Source organism: Nicotiana tabacum, chromosome 20 (assembly GCF_000715075.1).
Source record: "Nicotiana tabacum cultivar K326 chromosome 20, ASM71507v2, whole genome shotgun sequence".
Taxonomy (NCBI): domain Eukaryota; kingdom Viridiplantae; phylum Streptophyta; class Magnoliopsida; order Solanales; family Solanaceae; genus Nicotiana; species Nicotiana tabacum.
In genome coordinates this window covers 29,241,761-29,265,065 of record NC_134099.1, presented here as the reverse complement: position 1 = coordinate 29,265,065, position 23,305 = coordinate 29,241,761, and positions in this window count along the sequence as shown.

Sequence of the window (23,305 nt, the reverse complement as noted above, 5' to 3'; positions counted from 1 at the left end):
ATAATCGTTTCCGGACAGATTTGTTTTGTTCAAATTTATCATCGTTCCGCTCCGGTTAGTTGTTTAACCAATTCGTGTTTATCGTTTTTCTTATTTTTCTTCAGTTTGTTTCATGTCTGTTTTATTTTTCTTGTTTATTTTAGGTAGAAATTGTTAGTAGTTATAATGTTTTAGTTTTAAGTTGAAGTTCAATGAATTTTGTCTTTAGTTTGTTCTGTTAATTTAAAAGGATTTAGTATAGAAGAGTGTGAGTTTAAATCGTTTGAATCCGTCATGTTTTGTTGTTTAAAATAGATTTAATTCATATTCATCTTTGTTTGAAGTTCGTTTTTAATCCAGTGATTTAATGTGAGTTTATGTTTTGGTTTTTGATTTGTTGATTTAGTTTGAATCATGTATTGTGTTGTTAATATTGTTGTTTCCTTGCTCATCCATTTTTGGTCTAAATTAACCAGGATTGGTTCCCAATATGGTTAATTTATTTCCATTAATTTGAAGTTATATGATTCATCTGTGTTCATATGATTTGTTGTTGAATTTGTTTAGAAACTGGTCATATTTGCTATATTTTGGTTGGATTTGATTAGGTGAATTGGTTATAGCTAAGGGGGTAGTTTGGTAAATTGCAGTACGTTCAGGGGTAAAATGGTAATTGCAATAAGCTCGGAGGGGTAGTTTGGGAATTGAACATTTTGAATAATTCTTTATGTTAAGCATGGGGGACAAGATGTAATGGGGTGTGGTTGATATAATTGTTTAATATAATGGGGGACAAGACATAATGTAGTGGGGGGAATATTGTAATTGTTTATGTTAGGCATAGGGGACAAGATGTAATGGGTTGGGTTGATATATTTATTTAATGTAGTGGGGGACAAAAGCATGTAGGCATGGGGGACAAGGTTTAAAATAAAGAAAACATTAATTAGTGGGGACAAAGCATGCCATTAGGGAATATTTCGAGTTGGGGATTCAAGACAAGAGTCTTGTTATAAATAGAGTCATTTGACACATTCTTAAGAAAAAGAGTTTGGAGGACTGGAACGAAAAAAAAGACTTTTACAAAACAGGACTTTTACACTTGAGAGCTTCAAGACTTGAGAGGAAGACTTAGACTTGAACTTGAAAGAATCTTGAGAAATCAGAATTTGAGAGTAAAAGAGAAAGATAATTTGAACTTTCACTCGAATAATTTCTGTTTGCCTTTCCTCGAGTGTTATTCAAAATCAGTAAACTACTGCATCTTGTATCCGTCTCTCTTCTTCTTTGACTGTGATTGTACTTTGGTATTGTTGAGTTTTCAATCTATTACTGGGTTATTCTACTGGTCGTTACTGGTTTTGCGGTGTTGCTGAACCTGCTGTTGCTGTGTATTTACACTACTGCTTAGTGAATACTTAGAATTTGGGATGGACTGTTTAGTGAATTTCACTGCCTTCCCCAAAGACAATAACGCGTTAGACTCTTTAGGCGCGATTTAATTAATCTTACCTTCTTAAACTCGGGTGCGCATTTCATGCGACCCAAATCCAAATCCCAAAACATTGAATAAAACTGTGTTCCGGATTGCGGGTGCATTTCATGTGACGCAATCCAAAGACATGTTTTTAAACGATGTTCACATTCTTTTAAAAATATAATAATAAAAGCGGTAAAGAGTTAAAACTTGCATAAGAGCGCATAATTGTATAAAATCAGATAAACAAGCCGAATATGACAGTTGAGCGACCGTGCTAGAACCACAGAATTCTGGAATGCCTAACACCTTCTCCCGGGTTAACAGAATTCCTTATCCGGATTTCTGGTTCGCAGTCTGTAATATGGAGTCATTCTTTTCCTCGATTCGGGATTAAATTGGTGACTTGGGACACCCAAAATCTCTCAAGTGGCGACTCTGAAATAAATAAACAAATCCAGTTTCGATTGTCTTTTAATTGGATAAAACTCCTTCACCCCTCGCGGGGCGGAAAAAGGAGGTGTGACAGGTACACGTAGTTTTTGTACTCATACTACACTTGCTATGAATTTTTGTTGCATAGGTTCATATGTGGCTAGTGGCTTAGTGGCATAGCGGCATGGTTGATATGGAGACTTAGGTGAGCTACAATTATCGAGATGACCCGCAGCCAGTAGAGTCTCCTTCAGCGTATTGTACTGTATTTTCATTTCTATCCACTTGTATTTCGGACAGTTACTGTATTTTACGTCATTCCCTAGTAAATGCTCATGCACTTGTGACACCGGGTTTTGGGATGATTATGGGGTATATTGTATTAACTGCTTAACATTCATATTCGATTTGAAACGATTATCTTTTACTGGTAAAATTGAAGGAAAATCATAGTTTTCAAAATTATTAAAACGAGAATTTAATTAAGTATTTTTGTTGGTTTGCCTGACAGCGGTGTCCGGCACCATCACGACCCTTAGTGAATTTTGTGTCATGACACTTGGGCTATAGGAGCCCTTCCAGAGTCTGCACACCCTAGGGAGCGCAATCGGTTATATGTATATTTACGGATCGGGTTGCACACCGCAATGGTTATTATTATGAGATATCTATTGAGCGGGAGTGCTTAGTGAGAGTGTTGATTGACGAGAGTTGGGTTACGAGTGACTGAGAGGCTTGCCCCATGGGCTATATATATGAGTGATGCTTTGCCCGAGGGGCTTGTTTATGGAATTTCTATTTTAACTCTTCTTTTATACTAAGCCTCTATTGAAAAATGTTGAACAAATGTTTATATAACTTTAATTGAAACTGGAGTTTTTACGAGATGTTCGAAAATTGAAATACAGATTTGACTTTGATGTTTCTATTGAGATTCTATGCTATAGTATGTATATAATTTTAAATGCTCGTCACTACACTCAGCCTTTATTTATTTTGGTTTCTTACTGCGTTGGCGTACTCACGTTACTCCCTGCACCTTGTGTGCAAATCCAGGTGCCAGAGCCTCCGATGAGAGCTGATCTTTGCCTTCAGAGTATTTTTTGGATATTGCAAGGTAGCCGCATAACGTACACAACCCTGTCTTTCTCCTTCCTATCCTAGTATTTATATTTGAGTCTTATATAGTATTGAGTAGACAATATTGGATTGTATTTAGTAGCTCATGACTAGTAACACTAGGTTCTGGAAGTGTGGATGTAACTACGTGTTTGTTTGCCGCGTATTTTGTTATATTAAAATGAAAGATTTGCGACTATATCTGATCAAAAAAAAAGAATCTGCAAAAGACTTTTATGTTTTTAGTGTTGATTCGGCTGGCCTAGTACTGTGATAGGCGCTATCACGACTGGGGTGGTCTTGGGGTCGTGACAAGTTGGTATTAGAGTCTAAGTTACATAGGTCTCACGGGTCATGAGCCAGTTTAGTAAAGTCTCGCGGATTGGTACGGAGACGTCTGTACTTATCCTCGGGAGGCTGCAAAACCTTTAGGAAAAGCTTCAGATTCTTGAAATTTCCTGTCATTCGAATCTGTCGATTCTAGTACTAAACTTCTATTATTCTATTCTCTCATATATAGTGAGGACACGTGCTACCGGCCAGGACGAACGACCACTAGTACCACCAGTTGGGGCCACTAGAGGCCGAGGTCACGGTCGAGGCCATGGTAGGGGCAAGGGTGTAGCTCGCACAGCAGCTAGGGCAGCACCTGCAAATCCACCAGCCGCCCCAATTCATGATCAGGTCCCAGTTGCAGACGCTCTAGCAGGACTAGCTCAGACACCGGCTGTGCCGATTGTTATTCCAGGCCTTTAGGAGGCCCTACCCTAGATTCTATCAGTGTGCATAGGCCTGGCTCAGGTGGTCTCAGTTACTACGATCACAACTACTTCTAAGGCCGAGGGAGGCACCTAGAGCCCCACCGCTCGCACACCTGAGCAGGCTGTGCAGGGACTTCAAACACCGGGGGCACCTCTAGCCCAACAGGTTGCACATGCTCAGGATTATATGGTACCAGTTATACCTGACAAAGAGCAGCGTCGATTAGATAGGTTTGGTAGAATTCAACCTCCGATTTTCAGTGGTGCAGAGGACAAGGATGCCCAGGGTTTCTTGGACAAGCGCCAGAGGATGCTTCGGACTGCGGGTATTTTGGAGACTAGTGGGGTCTCGTTCACTACTTTCCAATTTTCAGGAGCTGCCTTTACTTAGTAGGTTTTGAGAGGCGTAGGCCTGTTGATGCAGTGCCCCTTACCTGGCAGCAGTTCTCTGCTCTCTTTTTGAAGAGGTACGTGCCACAGTCTCGTAGAGAGGAGCTACGCAGGTAGTTCGAGCAGTTGCGTCAGGATGATATAACTGTGATGCAGTATAAGATGAGATTTTCAGAGCTAGATCGACATGCCATTTGATTGATTATTACAAATAGGGAAAGGATCAGGAGGTTTGTGGATGGCCTCACGTATCAGCTTCGGATTCTTATGACCAGAGAGAGGGTGTCAGGTGCTACTTTTGAGTAGGTTATTGATATTGCTCGAGAGATTGAGTCAGTTCGTCGCCATGAGCGAGATGAGAGGGAGGCCAAGAGGTCTCAGGGATTTGGTAGTTTTGCTGGTGCTCATTCGAGAGGCCAGTTTTAGCACGATAGAGGCCATCCATTCAGACATGCTCAGTCAGCTCGCCCAGTTCATCGTGGGGCATCATCGAGCCAAGGTTCTCATAGTTCTCATCAGGGCCATTCATCACTAAGTGCCCTTCCAGCCCAGAGTTCGTCTCGTGCTCCATTAGTTTAGGGATCTTCCATGACACATCCTTCTACTAGTCATTCTGGTGCTAGGGGTTCCCTTCAGTCCTTGTCCCCCGCACCAAGAAGTTGTTATGAGTGTGGAGAGTATGGATATATGAGGAGACAGTATCCTCGTCTTCTTGGGGTTTCATCTCAGTAGAGGAGTCGGCCCTCGACTTCAGCTCCAGTTACTTTACCACCCGCCCAGATAGCTAGAGGTAGAGGTCAGTCAGCTAGGGGTCGCCCTAGAGGGAGAGGTCGATCCGGTGGTGGTCAGGCCCGTTTCTATGCACTCCCAGCTAGACCAAATGTTATTTGTTTATATGCCGTGATTACAGGTATTGTCTTAGTTTTCCACAGAGATTTCTCTATGTTATTTGATCATGATTCCACTTTTTCATATGTGTCATCATATTTTGCTCGTTATTTGGATACGCCCCATGAGTCTTTTGTTTCATCTATTCGTGTATATACTCTGGTAGGCAATACTAATATTGTGGACTGCGTATACCGGTCGTGTGTGGTGACTGTTAGGGGTCTTGAAACCCGAGTAGACTTTTTGTTGCTTTGTATGGTGGACTTTGATGTGATATTAGGCATGGATTGGCTATCTTTGTGTCGTGCTATATTGGACTGTCATGCTAAGATAGTGATATTGGCTATGCCGAGTGTGCCACTGATTAAGTGGCGAGGTTCGACTGATTTTGTTCCTAGTAGGGTGATTTCATTTTTGAAGGCCCAGCGGATGGTTGGGAAATAATGTCTATCATACTTAGTTTTGTGAGGGACGTCAGTGCAGAGACTCATAGAATTGATTATGTTCCAGTAGTGAGAGACTTTCTAGATGTATTTCCTGTAGACCTGTCGGGCATGCCACCAGACAAGGATATTGACTTTGGTATTGATTTGGTGTCGGGCACTCAGCCCATTTCTATTCCACCGTATCATATGGCACTGATGGAGTTGAAGGATTTGAAGGAGCAGCTTCAGGAACTCCTTGATAAAGGGTTTATTCGGCCTAGTGTGTCGTCTTAGGGTGCGCCTGTTCTATTTGTGAAAAAGAAGGATGGCACGATGAGGATGTGCATTGATTACAGGCAGTTGAACAAAGTTACAATCAAGAACAAGTATCCTTTGCCTCGTATTGATGATTTATTTGACCAACTTAAGGGAGCGAAAGTGTTCTCCAAGATTGATCTATGGTCGGGGTATCACCAGTTGAAGATCAGGGACTCAGATATTCTTAAGACGGCTTTCAGGGCCCGATATGATCATTATGAGTTCCTTATGATGTCTTTTTGGCTGACCAAAGCTCCAGCAGCATTCATGCATTTGATGAACAAAGTGTTTCGGCCTTATCTCTACTCATTTGTGATTGTTTTCAATGATGATATTCTTGTGTACTCGCATAGTCAGAAGGAGCACGTTGAGCATTTGAGAGTTGTGTTGTAGCGGTTGAAGGAGAAAAAACTTTATGCAAAGTTCTCCAAGTGTGAGTTTTGGCTCAGTTCAATGGCTTTCTTGGGGCACGTGGTGTCCAGTGAGGGTATTTAGGTTGATTCGAAGAAGATAAAGGCAGTTCCAAGTTGGCCTAGACCATATTCAGTCACGGAGATTTGCAGCTTTCTTGGTTTGGCGGGTTATTGTCATCGGTTCATTCAGGGAATTTCATCTATTGCATCGTCATTGACCAAATTGACTTAGAAGGGTGCTCCTTTCAGGTGGTCGGATGAGTGTGAGGTGAGCTTTTAGAAGCTCAAGACTGCCTTAACCACAACTCCAGTATTAGTTTTTCCATCAGTTTTAGGTTCATATACAGTGTATTGATGCTTTTAGAGTTGGTATTGGGTGTGTGTTGATGCAGGAGGGTAGAGTGATTGCTTATGCTTCTCTTCAGTTGAAGCCCCATGAGAAGGACTACCATGTCCATGATTTGGAGTTGACTGCCACTACCACTGTAATTATCTTTATGGTGTGTCTTGTGATGTGTTTATTGATCACCGTAGCCTCCAGCACTTGTTCAAGCAGAAGGATCTCAATTTGAGGCAGCGGAGATTGTTGGAGCTGCTAAAGGATTATGATATCACTATCTTGTACCATCCGAGGAAGGCCAATGTAGTGGCCGATGCCTTGAGTAGGAAGGCGGTGAGTATGGGCAGTTTGGCATATATTCCTATAGGGGAGAGACCTGTTGCAGTTAATTTTCAAGCCTTATCCAATCGGTTCGTGAGGTTGGATATTTCGGAGCCCGGTCGGGTCTTAGATTGTGTGGTTTATCGGTCTTCCTTGTTTGATCGCATCAGAGAGCGCCAGTGTGATGATCTTCATTTGCTTGTCCTCAAGGACAAAGTTCAGCATGATAATGCCAGAGATGTGACTATTGGTGATGATGGGGTATTGAGGATGCATGGCCGGTTATGTGTGCCCAATGTAGATGGGCTTCGGGAGTTGATTCTAGAGGAGGCTCATAGCTCGCGGTATTCCATCCATCCGGGTGCCGCAAAGATGTATTAGGATTTGAGACAATACTATTGGTGAAGGAGAATGAAGAAGGGTATTGTGGGATTTGTAGCTCGGTGTCTCAATTGGCAGTAGGTGAATTATGACCACCAGAGACCGGGTGGCCTGCTTCAGCAGCTAAATATCCTAGAGTGGAAGTGGGAGTGGATCACCATGGATTTTGTAGTTGGACTCCCACGGACTTTGAGAAAGTTCGATGCAATTTGGGTAATTGTGGATCGGCTGACCAAGTCTGCGCACTTCATTCATGTGTGTACTACCTATTCTTCGGAGTGGTTAGCTGGGATTTATATCCGAGATATTGTTCGCCTACATGGGGTTCCAGTTTCCATCATCTCAGATGGAGGTACTCAGTTCATATTGCAGTTTTGGAGAGCCGTGCAGCGAGAGTTGGGTACTCAGGTTGAGATGAGCATAGCCTTTCACCCTCAGACAGACGAGCAGTCCAAGCGCACTATTCATATATTGTAGGACATGTTGCGCGCTTGTGTCATTGATTTTGGGGGTTCATGGGATCAGTTTTTACCACTAGTAGAGTTTGCATATAACAACAGTTATCAGTCGAGTATTCAGATGTCTCCATATGAGGCTTTATATGAGAGATGGTATAGATCATTAGTAGGATGGTTTGAGCCGGGAGAGGCCAGGCTTTTGGGGACAAACTTGGTACAGGATGCTTTGGACAAGGTGAGAGTGATTCAGGAGTGGTTTCGTACAGTGCAATCGAGACAGAAGAGTTATGTTGACAGGAAGGTTTGTGATGTATCTTACATGGTTGGGGAGAAGGTTCTACTAAAGGTTTTACCCATGAAAGGCGTTTTGAGATTTGGGAAGAAGGGTAAATTGAGTCATCGGTTCGTTGGTCCTTTTAAGGTTCTTCGGAGGAGTAGGGAGGTGGCTTATGAGCTTGCTTTGCCATCCAACTTGTCGAGTGTGCATCTGGTACTTCATGTTTCTATGCTCCAGAAGTATATTGGTGATCTGTCTCATGTTTTGGATTTCAGCACGGTTCAGTTAGACGGTGATTTGACTTATGATATAGTGCTAGTGGCTACATTGGAGCAGCAGGTTCGAAAGTTGAGATCGAAAGATATAGCTTCAATGAAAATGCAGTAGAGAGGTCGACCCGTGGAGAAGGCTACCTGGGAGACCGATCAAGAGATGTCGGGCAGATATCCTCACCTATTTGAGGCTTTAGGTATATTTCTTGACTCATTCGAGGACGAATGTCTATTTAAGAGGGGGAGGATGTAACGACCCGGCCGGTCGTTTCATGAGTTACAGTTCCGATCTCCCCATTTCTGCTTCTTTATGTGTTGTTCAGTTGTATTTCATTATATCGTATTGGTTGTTCTGTGTTCGGAATGGTCATTGAGTGAAATGAGACACTTAGTCTCTTATTTGGAAGTTTAAGTTGGAAAAGTCAACTAGATGTTGACTTAGGCGTAGAACTTCTCGAATGTGAATTCTGATGGTACGGATAGCTTTGTTAGGACATTTTGGACTTAGGAGCATGTTCGGAATGTAATTTGGAGGTCCGTGGTAGATTTAGGCTTGAATTGGCGAAATTTGGAAATTAGGCATTTTTTGGTCGCCGGTGGAAATCTTGATATCGAGGTCGGAATGGAATTACAGAAATTGAAGTAGGTCCGTTGTGTCATATGTGATGTGTGTGTAAAATTTTAGGTCATTCGGATGCGGTTTGATAGGTTTTTGGATCGGTTGCGGAATTCGGAAGTTTTGAAATCCTTAGGCTTGAATTCGAGGGTGATATGGTGTTTAGATGTTGTTTTGAGTGTTCCGAGGGTTGGTATGAGTTTGAATGATAATATGTGACTTGTACCCATTTTTGGTTGAGGTCCTAGGGGGGCTCGGGATGAATTCGGAAAGTTGTCGGAAAGTTTGGTCTTGAAATTGAGCAGCTTCAGCTGTTCTTTCTGTCATAACCGCACCTTTGGATTATGGACCACAGGTGTGAGCCATAGAAGCGTAAAGGAGACCGCAGGAGCGGCAATGATCGCAGGAGCGGAAGGCTGGACCACATCTGCGAGCCTGCAGGTGCGAGACCTGGGTCGCAGGTGCGGTTCTGAGTAGTTAAGTGGATTCCGCATGTGCGGATCTTTGGGCGCAGAAGCGGCCCGTAGGTGCAAAATTTTGTCTGAAAATGCGGAAAATTACTAGGCAGAATGTATATAAGTTCCCCCTTCGTGAAATTTAGCCCATTCCACCATTTTTGAAGTCGGGATTGAAGCATTTGGAGGGTTTTGAAAAGGAAATCAAGGGGATTCTTGTTGAGGTATGATTTTTGAACTTAATACTCGTATCTATGGTGAAACTGGAGAGTTTAAATTAGGAATTTGAGGGGCCATTTGAGGTCCGATTTTGATGATTTTGGTATGCATAGATTCGTGAGAGGTTAAGGGTTCAAGTGTGGTGATTTTTATCGAATTCCGAGACATGGGCCTGGAGGGTCGGGTTTGACCAATTTCGGGATTTTGAGATTAATTTGGTAATTTTCGCTTGGGATTTGATTCTTTGGCATGTATTGATGTTATGATTCTGATTTTGGATAGATTCGGGGCGATTTGAGGCCGAGTCGAGAGGGAAGGGCATTGCGGAGTATATTCTCGTTCGATTTGAGGTAAGTGACTATTGTAAATCTAGACCTGAGGGTATGAAACCCCAGAATTTCATATTGTTTTGATAAATGAGGTGACGCACATGCTAAGTGATGGGCGTGTGAGCATGCACCCGTAAGGATTATGATTTGGTTCGTCTCGTGGCGACTGTAGAGTTGCATATTTTGATAGACATTATATGATATCTAAGTGTTTTAGAAATGAATCTGTTAACTTGGACTGAATGCCATGTTTGGGCCCTTGTGCCCAACTGTTTGGACCCTCAGGGGTGTTTTACTACTATCCTCACTCTGTTTTGATTCGAAAGTATATCCTCAGTTATGATTTTTACCTGTTTATTGTTTGATTTAGTTTCATTACTCTACTTTTAAATATATGAAAACTGTTTGGGCTGAGTTCCCTGATTTTGCACTGAAATGCCCGAGTGGCTGTGAGGTTAATGACTTACAGAGGTCGAGGACCTGATGGCGAGGATTATATATATTTATGGATCGAGTTGCACACCGCAGCGATATTTATATATATATATAGATCAGGCTACACGCCGCAGTGATATGTATTGGATCGGGCCGCACGCCGCAGCGATATAGTGCTTGGGCTTTCGGAGCCCTCCGGAGTCTGCACACCCCCAATGAGCACAGTCGACTATATGTATATTTACGGATCGGCTTCACGTCGCATCGGTTATTATTATGAGATATATATTGAGTGAGAGTGTGGAACGAGAGTGTTGATTAACGAGAGTGTTGATTAACGAGAGTTGAGTCACGAGTGACTGAGAGGCTTGCCCGAGGGGAAATATATATGAGTGATGCTTTGCCCAAGGGGCTTGTTTATGGAATTTCTGTTTTCACTCTTCTTTTATACTGAGACTCTATTGAAAAATGTTAAACAAATGTTTTAAATAACTTTCATTGAAACTAGAGTTTTTACGAGATGTTTGAAAATTGAACTACAGATTTGACTTTGATGTTTCTATTGAGATTCTATGCTATAGTATGTATATGATTTTAAATGCGCATCATCGAACTCAGCCTTTATTTACTTTGGTTACTTACTGAGTTGGCGTACTCACATTACTCCCTGCACCTTGTGTGCAGATCCAGGTGCCAGAGCCTCCGAGTGAGAGTTGATCTTTGCCTTCAGAGTATTTTCCAGAGATTGCAAGGTAGTTGCACGGCGTTCGCAACCCTGCCTTTCTCCTTCCTATCCTAGTATTTATATTTTAGTCTTATCTAGTATTGAGTAGACAGTATTGGGTTGTATTTAGTGGCTTATGACTATTGACACCAGGTTCAGGCAGTGTGAATGTAACTGCGTGTTTGTTTTGCCGCGTATTTTGTTATATTAAAATGAAAGATTTGAGACTATATCTGATAAAAAAATGAATTTGCAAAAGACTTTTATGTTGTTAGTGTTGATTCGGCTGGCCTAGTACTGTGATAGGCTCCATCACGACCGTGGTGGTCTTGGGGTCGTGACAACTATTTTGTTGTCAATACTTTTTTCTTTGGTATTTTCATTTATTTTTATGATTTTACCCTTGTTTTTTTAAATTAAAAAAATTAAAAAATGTAGCTCAAAGTAACAATATAAAATAAAAAGATAAGTAGTAGAATAAAAGAAGAAGAGATAATGTTCTTATTTCATCAAGTGTTCAAGTGTGTCCCATATCATTTCATGCCTCTATTTATATTATTACATATAAGGCTACAAAATGATTGTCTTAAACATGACATTAACAATTGAAATCATGGGGAAAGATCATGGGAGGGGTTATGGAGGTGTGGGAGTTACATTCATAATAGTGATGAGTAGTGGGAGGTTATTTACATCATGGGTGAAAGTAGTGGGAGTATTGGACATCCACATTTACTAAAGGTTTGACAACACTCCCCTTGGATGTCAAAAATAGATAATATGCCTCGTTAAAACCTTACTAAGAAAAAAAAACATGTGGAAGAAAAATTTTAGTGAAGGATAAAGTGTATACATATATGTAATACCCTTTATTTGCTACCTCCTTAAAAACCTTACCAAGAAAACCTAGTGGGATAAAACCTAGGCTAAGGGAAAGGAGTACAACGTATATCTTACTCCCCTCTGAAAATATCACTTTATTTCTCGAAGACAGCACATTCTAATCTTCTGTCTCAACTTCACAAATGTTGAAGTTGGTAATGCCTTAGTGAACAGATCAGCTAAATTTTCACATGAATGAATCTGTTGAACATTAGTTTCACCATTTTGTTGAAGATTATGCGTGAAAGAGAACTTTGGTAAAATGTGTTTTGTTCTGTCTCCTTTGATGTATCCTCCTTTCAGTTGAGCAATGAAAGCAGCATTGTGTTCATTTAGTAGTTAGATTATCTTTTTTCATAAGAAAACCACACATTTCCTGAATATGCTGAGTCATCAATCTCAACCAAATACATTCCCGACTAGCTTCATGAATGGCTATTATCTCAATATGATTTGAAGATGTGGCAGCTATTGTTTGTTTCATTGAACGCAATGATATATTTGTACCTCCATATGTAAACAAATAGCCTGTTTGAGATCAGACTTTATGTTGATCAGACAAATAACCTGCATCGGCATTTCAATCATTTCTGACTTGAATTCATTAGAATAAAGCAATCACATATGTATAGTTCCCCGAAGAAATCTAAATATATGCTTAAAACTATTCCAATTTCTTCGTGTTGGATAGGATCTAAATCTTGTTAATAAGCTTACTGCAAAAGCAATATCTGGTCTGGTATTATTGGCAAGATGCATCAGCGCCCCAATTGCACTAAGATATGGAGTTTCATCACCAACGATCTCTTCATCATTTTCTTGAGGTTGAAAAATCTTTATTTATGTCAAACGATCTCACAACCATTAGGGTACTCAATGGATGTGCATTATCCATTTAAAATCTCTTAGAAACCTTTTCAATATATGATGATTGATGGACAAAAATTCCATTTGTTACATGCTCAATTTGGAGGCCAAGATAAAATTTTGTCTTACCAAGATCTTTCATTTCAAATTTTTTCTTCAAGCACTTTACAGCCTTTGGAAGTTCTTTAGAAGTGACAATGATATTCAAGTCATCAACATACACAACTATGATGACAAATTCATATCCAGGCCTCTTAATAAAAACAAAAGGGAAAATAGGGTCATTTTTGTGCCCTTCCTTTAGAAAATACTCGCTAAGGCGATTGTACCACATTCGGTGCAGAATTTCAAGAATGTGAAGTTTTTTCTAAAGGTTCTGCAGCCTCCCGAGGATAAGTACAGACGTCTCCGTACCGATCCGCGAGACTCTACTAAACCGGCTCATGACCTGTGAGACCTGTCTAACCTAGGCTCTAATACCAACTTGTCACAACCCCATATACTCCGGTCGTGATGGCGTCACAGTACTAGGCAAGCCAATCCAACATTTACCATATCGAATTCTTTTTATAAAATCATTTTTCTAAAATCGATCAAGTCTCAAATATTTCATATGTAATATATATATATATGTATCAACAGAAATATGTGGATACCAGTACAAAAACGGAAATCAGTACAAAAGTACACTAACATAGCCTGAAACCGGCATCACTAGTCATGAGCCTCTAAGTACAGCCAAAGACTATCTAAATAATACAAAATGAGTCTGAAATACAGGTACTAAGATAGAAAGGAGGAAGGCAGGAATGTGAACATTGTGCAGCTATCTTGCAATCTCCGGATAAGACTCTGAGAGTGCTGGAAACTCTCACTCTGATGCTCGGGCACCTGGATCTGCACACAAGGTGCATGGAGTAACGTGAGTATGCCAACTCAATAAGTAACTAAAGTAAATAAAGTCTGAGTGCAGTGACGGGCATTTAAAATCATATAAGAAATCTCAACACAAATATCAAGTCAAAATCCGCAGTTCAATAGCCGGTTATCTCGTAAAACTCCAGTTTCAGTTTAAATCCTTTGAAAACATTTATTCAACATTTTTCAATAGAGGCTCAGTATAAAAAGAAGAGTGAAAGCAGCAAAATGTCATAAACAAGCCCCTCGGGCAAGCCTCTCAGTCACTCGTGACTCAGCTCTCGCCAATCAGTACTCACACTCAGAACTCTGGCTCAATAATAATAATAATAATAATAGTAATAATAATAATAATAATAATAATAATAATAATAATAATAATAATAATAATAATAATAATAATAATAATAATAACCGTTGCGGCGTGCATCCCGATCCATAAATATATAGTCGACTGCGCTTACTAGGGGTGTGCAGATATATATATATATATATATATATATATATATATATATATATATATATATATATATATATATATATATATATATATATATATATATATATATATATATATATATATATATATATATATATATATATATATATATATATATATATATATATATATATATATATATATATATATATATATATATATATATATATATATATATATATATATATATATATATATATATATATATATATATATATATATATATATATATATATATATATATATATATATATATATATATATATATATATATATATATATATATATATATATATATATATATATATCAGGGAAGCTCAGCCAAAACAGTTTTCATATATTAAGAAGTAGGGTAATGAAACTGGATTAAACAGTAACAGGTAAAACATGACTGAAGATATGCTTTCAAATTAAAACAGCTTGAGAAAAGTAGTAAAATACCTCTAAGGGTCTAAACAGTTCGGCACAGAGGCCCCAAACATGGCATTCAACCCAAGTTAACAAACCAATCTCTAAAACACATGGATATCATATACAATATATCAAAATATGCAACTATACAATCAACATGGGATGTACCGAGTCACAATCCCTATGGGTGAACGCCCGTCACCTAGCATGTGCGTCACCTCATTTATCAAAACAGTACAAAATTTCGGGGTTTCATACACTCAAGTCTAGATTTACAATTGTTACTTACCTCAAACCGGATGAAATACTACTCTGCGATACCCTTGCCTCGCGACTCGGCCTCAACTCGAATGAAATCTATCCAAAATCAGAATCATAACGTCAATATATTCTAAGGGAACGAAGCCCATGCAAAAATAATAAAGTTATATAAAAAATCCCGCAATTGGTCCAACAAGACCTCCGGTCCCACATCTCAAATTTCGATAAAAATTACATCAATAGAATTTTTATCCTCCCACGAGTCCATACATACCAAGAACAACAAAATCTGACCACGAACGGCCCCTCAAATCCTTAAATCAAGATCTCCAATTTCAAACCCTAAACCCCCAATTTTTAACCACTAACTTCCATAAATGCCATGTCTAATCAGTCACCATAGAATGAGTTTTAGTTCCAATAATCTTACCTCCACGAAGTTCTCTTGAATTCCCTCTTCAAAGTCTCCCAAAACGCTTCAATCCCGGACAAAAATGGTGGAAAACAACCCAAATTTTGCGAAGGGGAACTTATATACTTCTGACCCAGGGATTCCGCACCTACAGTCCTTTTCCCGCTACTGCGGTACCGCTACTGCGGTCAAACCAACCACATATGTGGTTTTCACTTATTGCACTGGAGCCGCACCTGTGCCTCAATATCCGCACCTGCGGTCTCGCAGGTGCGCTCAACCTTCCGCACCTGCGACTTCTGGCCTTCTTGCTCATGGACGCATCTGTGATCTCGCAAGTGCGCTCAACCTTCTGCACCTGCGACTTCTGTCCTTCTTTCTCATGGCTGCATCTGTGGATTCTCCTACGCTTCTGCGATCTCGCACTTGCGGTGCCCAATCCGCAGGTGCAGTTATGACAGGGGTAGCAGCTGAAGCTGCTCACTTCCAAAGCCAAACTTTCCGGGAAAAAAACTCTGAATTCATCCCGAGGCCCCCGGGACCTCAACCAAAAATACGGAGAAGTCACGTAACACTATTCAAACTCATACCAACCTTCGGAATACTCAAAACAACATTGAATCATCAAAACACCCTTGGATTCAAGCCTAAGGTTTTCAAAACTTCCAAATTCCACTTTCAATCAAAAAGTCTATCAAACCTTGTCCGAATGACCTGAAATTTTGCACACACATCACAAATGACACAACGGACCTACCGAACCCTACATCCAAATTTTCGCTACCAACCGAAAATGCTAAAATTTCAATTTCTCCAATTCAAGCCTAAATCTACCACGGACCTCCAAAACACATTATGATCACGCTCCTAAGTCCCAAATCACCAACGAACCTATCTGAACCATTAAAATTCACATCCAAGATTTTTTTCACATAAGTCAACATTCGGTTGACTTTTCCAACTTAAGCTTACTCAAAAGAGACTAAGTGTCTCATTTCATTACAAAACTACTCCAAACTCGAACCCACCAACACGATACCACATAATACTGCTGAACAAGACATAAAGAAGCAGAAATGGGGAAAATAAAGCGGTAATTCATGAAACGACCACCCGGGTCGTTACATGATAATATGGGATGAAGTGCTTTTGGCTAAGTGTCAGACACTCGAAATAATTGCCCAAAGTTTTAGAGATATATTAGATACCAATGAACCGTTTGGTAGAAAAGTAATAGTTTAGGAGGTGATTTCTATCAAGTACGATCAGCACTTCCAAAATTGACCAAAGGAAAAACTATAAAAGCTAGCTTGCCAAAACTATACTTATGACCTCAAATGAAAAATATTCAAATGACAAGAATATAAAAGTAAGAACACATCCAACATTCAGTGACTTCTTGCTTCGCGTCGGAAACAAAGAAGAGCATTCAATTAAAGATGATTTGGTTCTTTTAGAACACTTGGTTATCAACTCCAATGGTAATAATAGAGCATTTAATAAGGAAAGTATTTTCATCATTATATTAAAACGCAATTTGTGCAAATTATATGATAGAAATTAAAGAGCTATCTTAGCTAGCAGAAATAAATATGTTGATCAACTAAATAAAAAGGTTGATTGCTAAGTTTTATGGTAAAAACAAAATAATTTTTAGTTTTGACTCAACAGAAGATGATACCAACAATAATTACCAAGAAGAATACTTCAATACTTTAATACCAGTTGGCCTTCTACCATACATGTTTGTTGTCAAGTTTATTATTTCTTACATATGTTAGTGTCACCATATATATAATAGACTAAGTTAAAATTGGTCTTCCATTGCAAGCTAATGAAAACTTATATCCATTGAATAGCTTATGTAGTAGTACACATATGATATATAGAAGTTTTGACAATAACATCATACATGCAGAATTTATGATACTGGTTAGTGTGCGTCTAAGTATGTGTTTATCCCCGAATTCAACTTTCATCTTTGGAAACTAAAAAATATCCTTTTAAATTTGTGTGAAAATAATTTTCAATATGTTTATGTTTTGTAGTTATAATAAATAAAGCACAAGGATAAACATCCTACATATTAAACTATATTTATCACAATATATTTTCTTACATGAATAACTATATTGTTTACCATGAAAATGGTAATAATAATTAAATTTGATTAAATGGTTCTAAAAATACGTGATCTATTTTTATGCTAGTTGTTAGGCAGTTGATGCTATGTGAAAGACTTAGAAATGAGATATTAATCAAACCGAATCGCTGTCAATCGGGGCCTAGATCTTGCCTTTTTGAGGGCCTCGGGGTCGAGTCCGAAGCTCGGTTGGGAGCTATCGAAGGTGGTCGATGGACACTAACAGTTATAAACAAATCAATGAAGGCTCTTTTTGGTTAATAAATAAGAAATAAATGATGAACTTTAAGTAGAACACAATAAATATGAGTAATAAATGAAGTAATGAGATCAAGAGAATGTGTTAGAGAGCACAGAGAATGTTCTAGTATATTTAGTATGGAGAAACAGATGTTTACAAAGTGACAAGGGTCCCCTTTATATATGAGGGGGAATCCCAACATGGTACAAGTGCATTTACTATAAAGATATGGGGATGGGACAACTAGTTGACGCCATGATTCGAGTCTGAACTTAGCTCACTAGACTTTGTCAGCCCTAGTTGTGCGCCTTGGAAACTCCCCACTTTCCCATCATAGTCGTTGGTCCGCATCGTCCCGAGGTCAAGCATCGATAGCCCTCGAGGGTGAACCTCAACCCTAGTCTTGAACCTCGTGAAATTTTCTTAAAAGACATCATAATGACGGAAAACTGGGCGGCCATCCGGACCAGTGAGGCTTCTCGCTTTTCATTTAATAGTTCGAGGGCCGTAGTTATGGCCTCGTTGTTCGAGCTCTCGGTGGTGTGTCAGAATCTGGCGCATGTCTCTCCGACATCCACTAGTATCAAAGCCTCAGCACCATATACTAGAAAGAAAGGTGTTTCCCATGTGCTTGATTTTGGAGTTGTTCGGTATGCCCAGAGCATTTCGGGCAATATTTCTCTCTATTTTCCTTTAGCGCTTTCCAACTTCTTTTTTATGTTTTGGATGATAGTTTTGTTTGTGGTCTCAGCCTGGCCGTTTGCACATAGGTGGTAAGGCGTTGATAGGATTCTCTTAATTTTGTGATCCTCAAGGAACTGTGTTACTTTGCTTCCGATGAACTGCCTCCCATTATCACTTGTTATCTCAGAAGGAATCCCGAATCGGCACATAATATGATCCCCGATGAAGTCAATGACTTCTTTTTCTCTTATCTTCTCGAAGGCCTGCACTTTCATCCATTTTTGAGAAATAGTCAGTCATAAATAAAATGAATTTAGCTTTCCCTGGCGCCGTTGGTAGGGGTCCGACGATGTCCATTCCCCATTTCCTAAATGACCATGGCGATAAGACCGAATGTAGCTATTCTCCGGGTTGGTGAATCATAGGGGCAAATCTCTGGCATTTGTCGCACTTTCGGACGAATTCCTTAGTGTCTTTTTCCATGTTGTCCCAGTAGTAGCCTGCCCTGATCACCTTTCGGAAAAGTACCCTCGTGGATTTCTCGGAGTACATAGTCTGTGTCCCCTGGCCCCAGACATACTGCTAGGGGCCATCGAAGGTTCTTCTATATAGAGTCCTATTTTCATTGAGCGAGAATTGGGCTGCTTTGGTTCACAGGGCCCTCGATTTCTTTGGGTCCGCGGGTAATTTTTCGTCTTTCAGATAGTCAATGTATTTATTTCTCCAATCCCATGTTAGGCTAGTAGAATTAATCTCGGCATGACCTTCCTCGACCACTGATTTGGACAGCTGCATAACAGCCCGGGGGAGTAGGTCATCTTCTTTAACAGATGATCCCAGGTTTGCGAGGGCATCGTCCTCACTGTTCTGCTCATGAGGTATATGGACCAGGGTCCATTCTTTGAAATGGCATAATGTGATTTGGATTTTGTCCAAATACCTTTGCATCCTGTCTTCTCGGACCTCGTAGCTCCCATTTACCTGATTTACTACCAGGAGTGAATCGCATTTTGCTTCGACGAACTCATCTACCAGGCTTTTGGCCAATTCCAGACCTGCAATCATAGACTCATACTCGGCATCATTGTTAGTCAATTTTGCAGTTTTTATAGATTGTCTGATTATGCCACCCGTGGACGGCTTCAGGACTATACCGAGCCCAGATCCTCTTATGTTTGTGGCGCCGTCAGTGAACAGGGTCCATACCCAGGAATGTGCCTGACTTTAGTAAGAGTTTCTTTTCTACCTCGGGCACGAGGGAGGGTGAGAAGTCGGCCACAAAGTCTGCCAGAATCTAGGACTTGATGGTCGTTCGGGGTTGATACTCGATATCATACCCCTCGAGTTCAATGGCCCATTTGGCCAATCATCCCAATAGTTCGGTCTTATGCAATATGCTTCAAAGAGGGTACGTTGTTAATACGCAAATACGGTGGCATTGGAAATAGGGTTCCAGTTTTCGCGATGTGCTTGTTAATGTAAGAGCTAATTTTTCTAGGTGCAGATACCTGGTTTCGGCATCCCCTAGGGTCTGACTTACATAATAAATAGGAAATTGTGTACCCTACTCTTCTCAAACCAGCACACTGCTTACCCCTATCTTGGATACAGCCAGGTATAGATACATCATTTTATCCTCTTTTGGTGTGTAGAGCAAAGGCGGACTAATCAGATACCGTTTCAGTTCCTCTAAGGCGTGTTGGCATTCTGGAGTCCACTCGAAGTTGTTTTTTCTTTTTGAGTAAAGAGAAGAAATGGTAACTCCTATCCGACGACCTTGATATGAATCTGCCTAGAGCCACTATTCGCCATATCAGCCGTTGCACGGCCTTTATATTATTTACCATCGTAATTTCTTCGATGGCCTTGATTTTGTTGGGGTTGATCTCGAATCCCCTATTCGATACTATAAAGCCTAAGAATTTTCCTGAACCCACTCCGAAGGCACATTTCTCGGGGTTAAGTTTCATGTTGTAACTTCTGAGGATGTCGAATATTTCCTGCAAATGAGTTAAATGGTCCTCTGCGCGCAAGGATTTAACTAGCATGTCATCAATATAAACTTCCATGGATTTGCCTATATGATGCTCGAACATTTTATTAACTAGACGTTGGTACATAGCCCCTACGTTTTTCAGCGCGAAGGGAATTACATTGTAACAGTAGGTACCATACTTCATGATAAACGTAGTCTTTTCCCTATCCTCGGGGTTCATCTGAATTTGGTTATACCCCGAGCAGGCATCGAGAAAGGTGAGGGTCTCATGGCCGGCCATAGCATCGATCAGACGATCGATGTTAGGCAATGGGAAAGAATCATTAGGGCACGCTTATTTAAATCATTTTAATCTACGCACATTCTTAACTTATTTCCCTTTTTGGGCACTACCACTACGTTGGCCAGCCATTCGGGATACTTTACCTCTCTGATAAACCCTATTTTAAGGAGTTTCGTTATCTCGTCCTTGATGAATGTTTATTTTACTTCGGACTGGGGTCTTCTTTTTTTCTTCACCGGTTTAAACCTAGGCTCGACACTCAATTGGTGGGTGGTTATTTCCGGCGGGATTCCTGTCATATCCAAATGGGACCAAGCAAAATAGTCGATGTTGTTAATAAAGAATTGAATGAGTTTTTTCCTGAGTTTGGGGGTTAATCCCGTTCCCAGGTATACCTTCCGATCCGGGAGATGCTCAATCAAAACAGCTTGCTCCAGTTCGACAATTACGAAAGTTCGAGGGGCGAGGAAATCTTCTTCATCATCCTCGGGGGTCTATATGCTCCTAGGCTCATCTTCTTCCATGGATTTTGCCGCATGTTGTTCTCCATATATGGTTGTTATGTCATCTTTTGTTGGAAATTTTATCATCTGGTGCAGAGTTGACGGCACCGCCCTCATGTTGTGTATCCACGGCCTGCCAAGCAATGCATTGTACCTCATGTCACCAATGATGACATGGAACTTGGTATTCTAAACTGTACCGGACATGTCAATCAGGAGGAAGATCTCTCCTTTCGTTATTTCGCCAGCCATGTTGAAGCCGTGGAGAACCCGGGAGGTGGGTACGATTTGATCGAGCAACCCAAGTTGTTCTACTACCGTTGACTTAATTACATTGGCCGAGCTGCCTGGATCTATGAGCACACATTTAATTTGAACGTTGCTTAAAAGAAATGAAATTACCAGAGCGTCGTTGTGTGGTTCTGCCAAGGTCTCGAGATCCTCCTCGCTGAATGCGAGGGTGTGTTCAGTTATGCGGTCTCGGATCGGCCCCTCGATTGCAGTGGATATTTTATACGTTTGATCACGGGTCCTTGGGGAAGGTTGATCTCCCCGATAATCATATGAATGACATGCTGAGGAATCTCTCTTTTTGCCCAGGTTGGATGTTTCCGAGATTCCCGCTGAATTTCTTGCTTCGCTCCCTGATTAATGTAAGGACCGATATTAATGCCTTGGGTGTCGCACGAGGTCGTACCCTTTGTGAATCGGCTCAGGTGTGTTCTCAAGGTTTCGTGGTGGCACACCCATACCTGGAATAACCGTACCGCCCTTCCCATAGTTTTTGAGGTTGTTGTTTTTTAGCACGCTTACTGGTTTAGGCATTTTGACATGAAATCAAAGATGTTGGACAAGAAAAAGTGTGAAAGATAACTTGCGTTGTGTAGTAAAACCAGCAAGAAAATAATCACTATTATTTTTAGTCCCACGGTGGGCGCCAAACTGTTTACCGTGAAAATAGTAATAGCAATTACATTTGATTAAGTGGTTCTAAAAATATGTGATCGATTTTTATGCTAGTTGTTAGGCGGTTGATGATATGTGAAAGACTTAGAAACGAGATAAGAGTTTAAAAACGAGATGTTAATCAAACTGAATCGCTGTCAATCGGAGCCTCGAGCTTGCCTATTCGAGGGCCTCGGGGTCAAGACCGAAGCTCGGCTGGGAGCTATCGAAGGTGGTCGATGGAGACTAACAATTATAAACAAATCAATAACGGCTCTTTATGGCCAATAATAAGCAATAAATGATGAACTTTAAGTAGAACACAATAAATATGAGCAATAAATGAAGTAACGAGAACAAGAGAATGTTTAGAGAACTGAGAGAATGTTCTAGTATATTTAGTATGGGGCAACAGATGTTTACAAAGTGACAAGGGTCCCCTTTATATATGAGGGGGAATCCCAACATGGTATAAGTGCATTTATTACAAAGATATGGGGATGAGACAGTTAGTTGACGCCATGATTCGGGTTTGAACTTAGCTCACTAGACCTTGTCAGCCCTAGTTGTGCGCCTTGGGAACTCCCCACTTTCCCATCATAGCCATTGGTCCCATCGTCCCGATATCGAGCATCGATAGCCCTCGAGGGTGAACCTCGACCCTAGTCTCGAACCTTGTGAAATGTGCTTACGAGGTATCATAATGACGGAAAATTGGGCCCTCCGATTTTATCGTATATATATAGATATGTTGCACTTTCAAGAGAGATATAAATATCGACAACAAGAGTTCTGATGATATCCTTTTTGAATTCACGTATTATTCTAATGTATCACTATTTTCCGACATTTAGATAATTGTTGTAATATTATGTATAAAATTTCTCTCATTAATAAAATTTTATTATTTTTTAATATAAATAAATATTTAAATTGTCATGTGTCATTATTAACGTGCAACGCACGTTTATAGATTCTAGTTATCTTACAAACATTTTTATGGAAGATGTTCGTTTTTCACTTGCCTGGTGCTACTTATTTCCTGTGTGTTTGAATTCTCCCAAGAAACGTAAAAGAATTGCATACTTCAATATTCAAGATAAGCAGAATAAGGGGATGAACCTAGGTGTGAATACTTTTAAAAAAAATTAAAATTCCAAGTCAAAGTCAAAGTCCAGTTATTGAACAAAAAGTACGGAAGTTGTTAAAGAAACAGACAAATATGTAA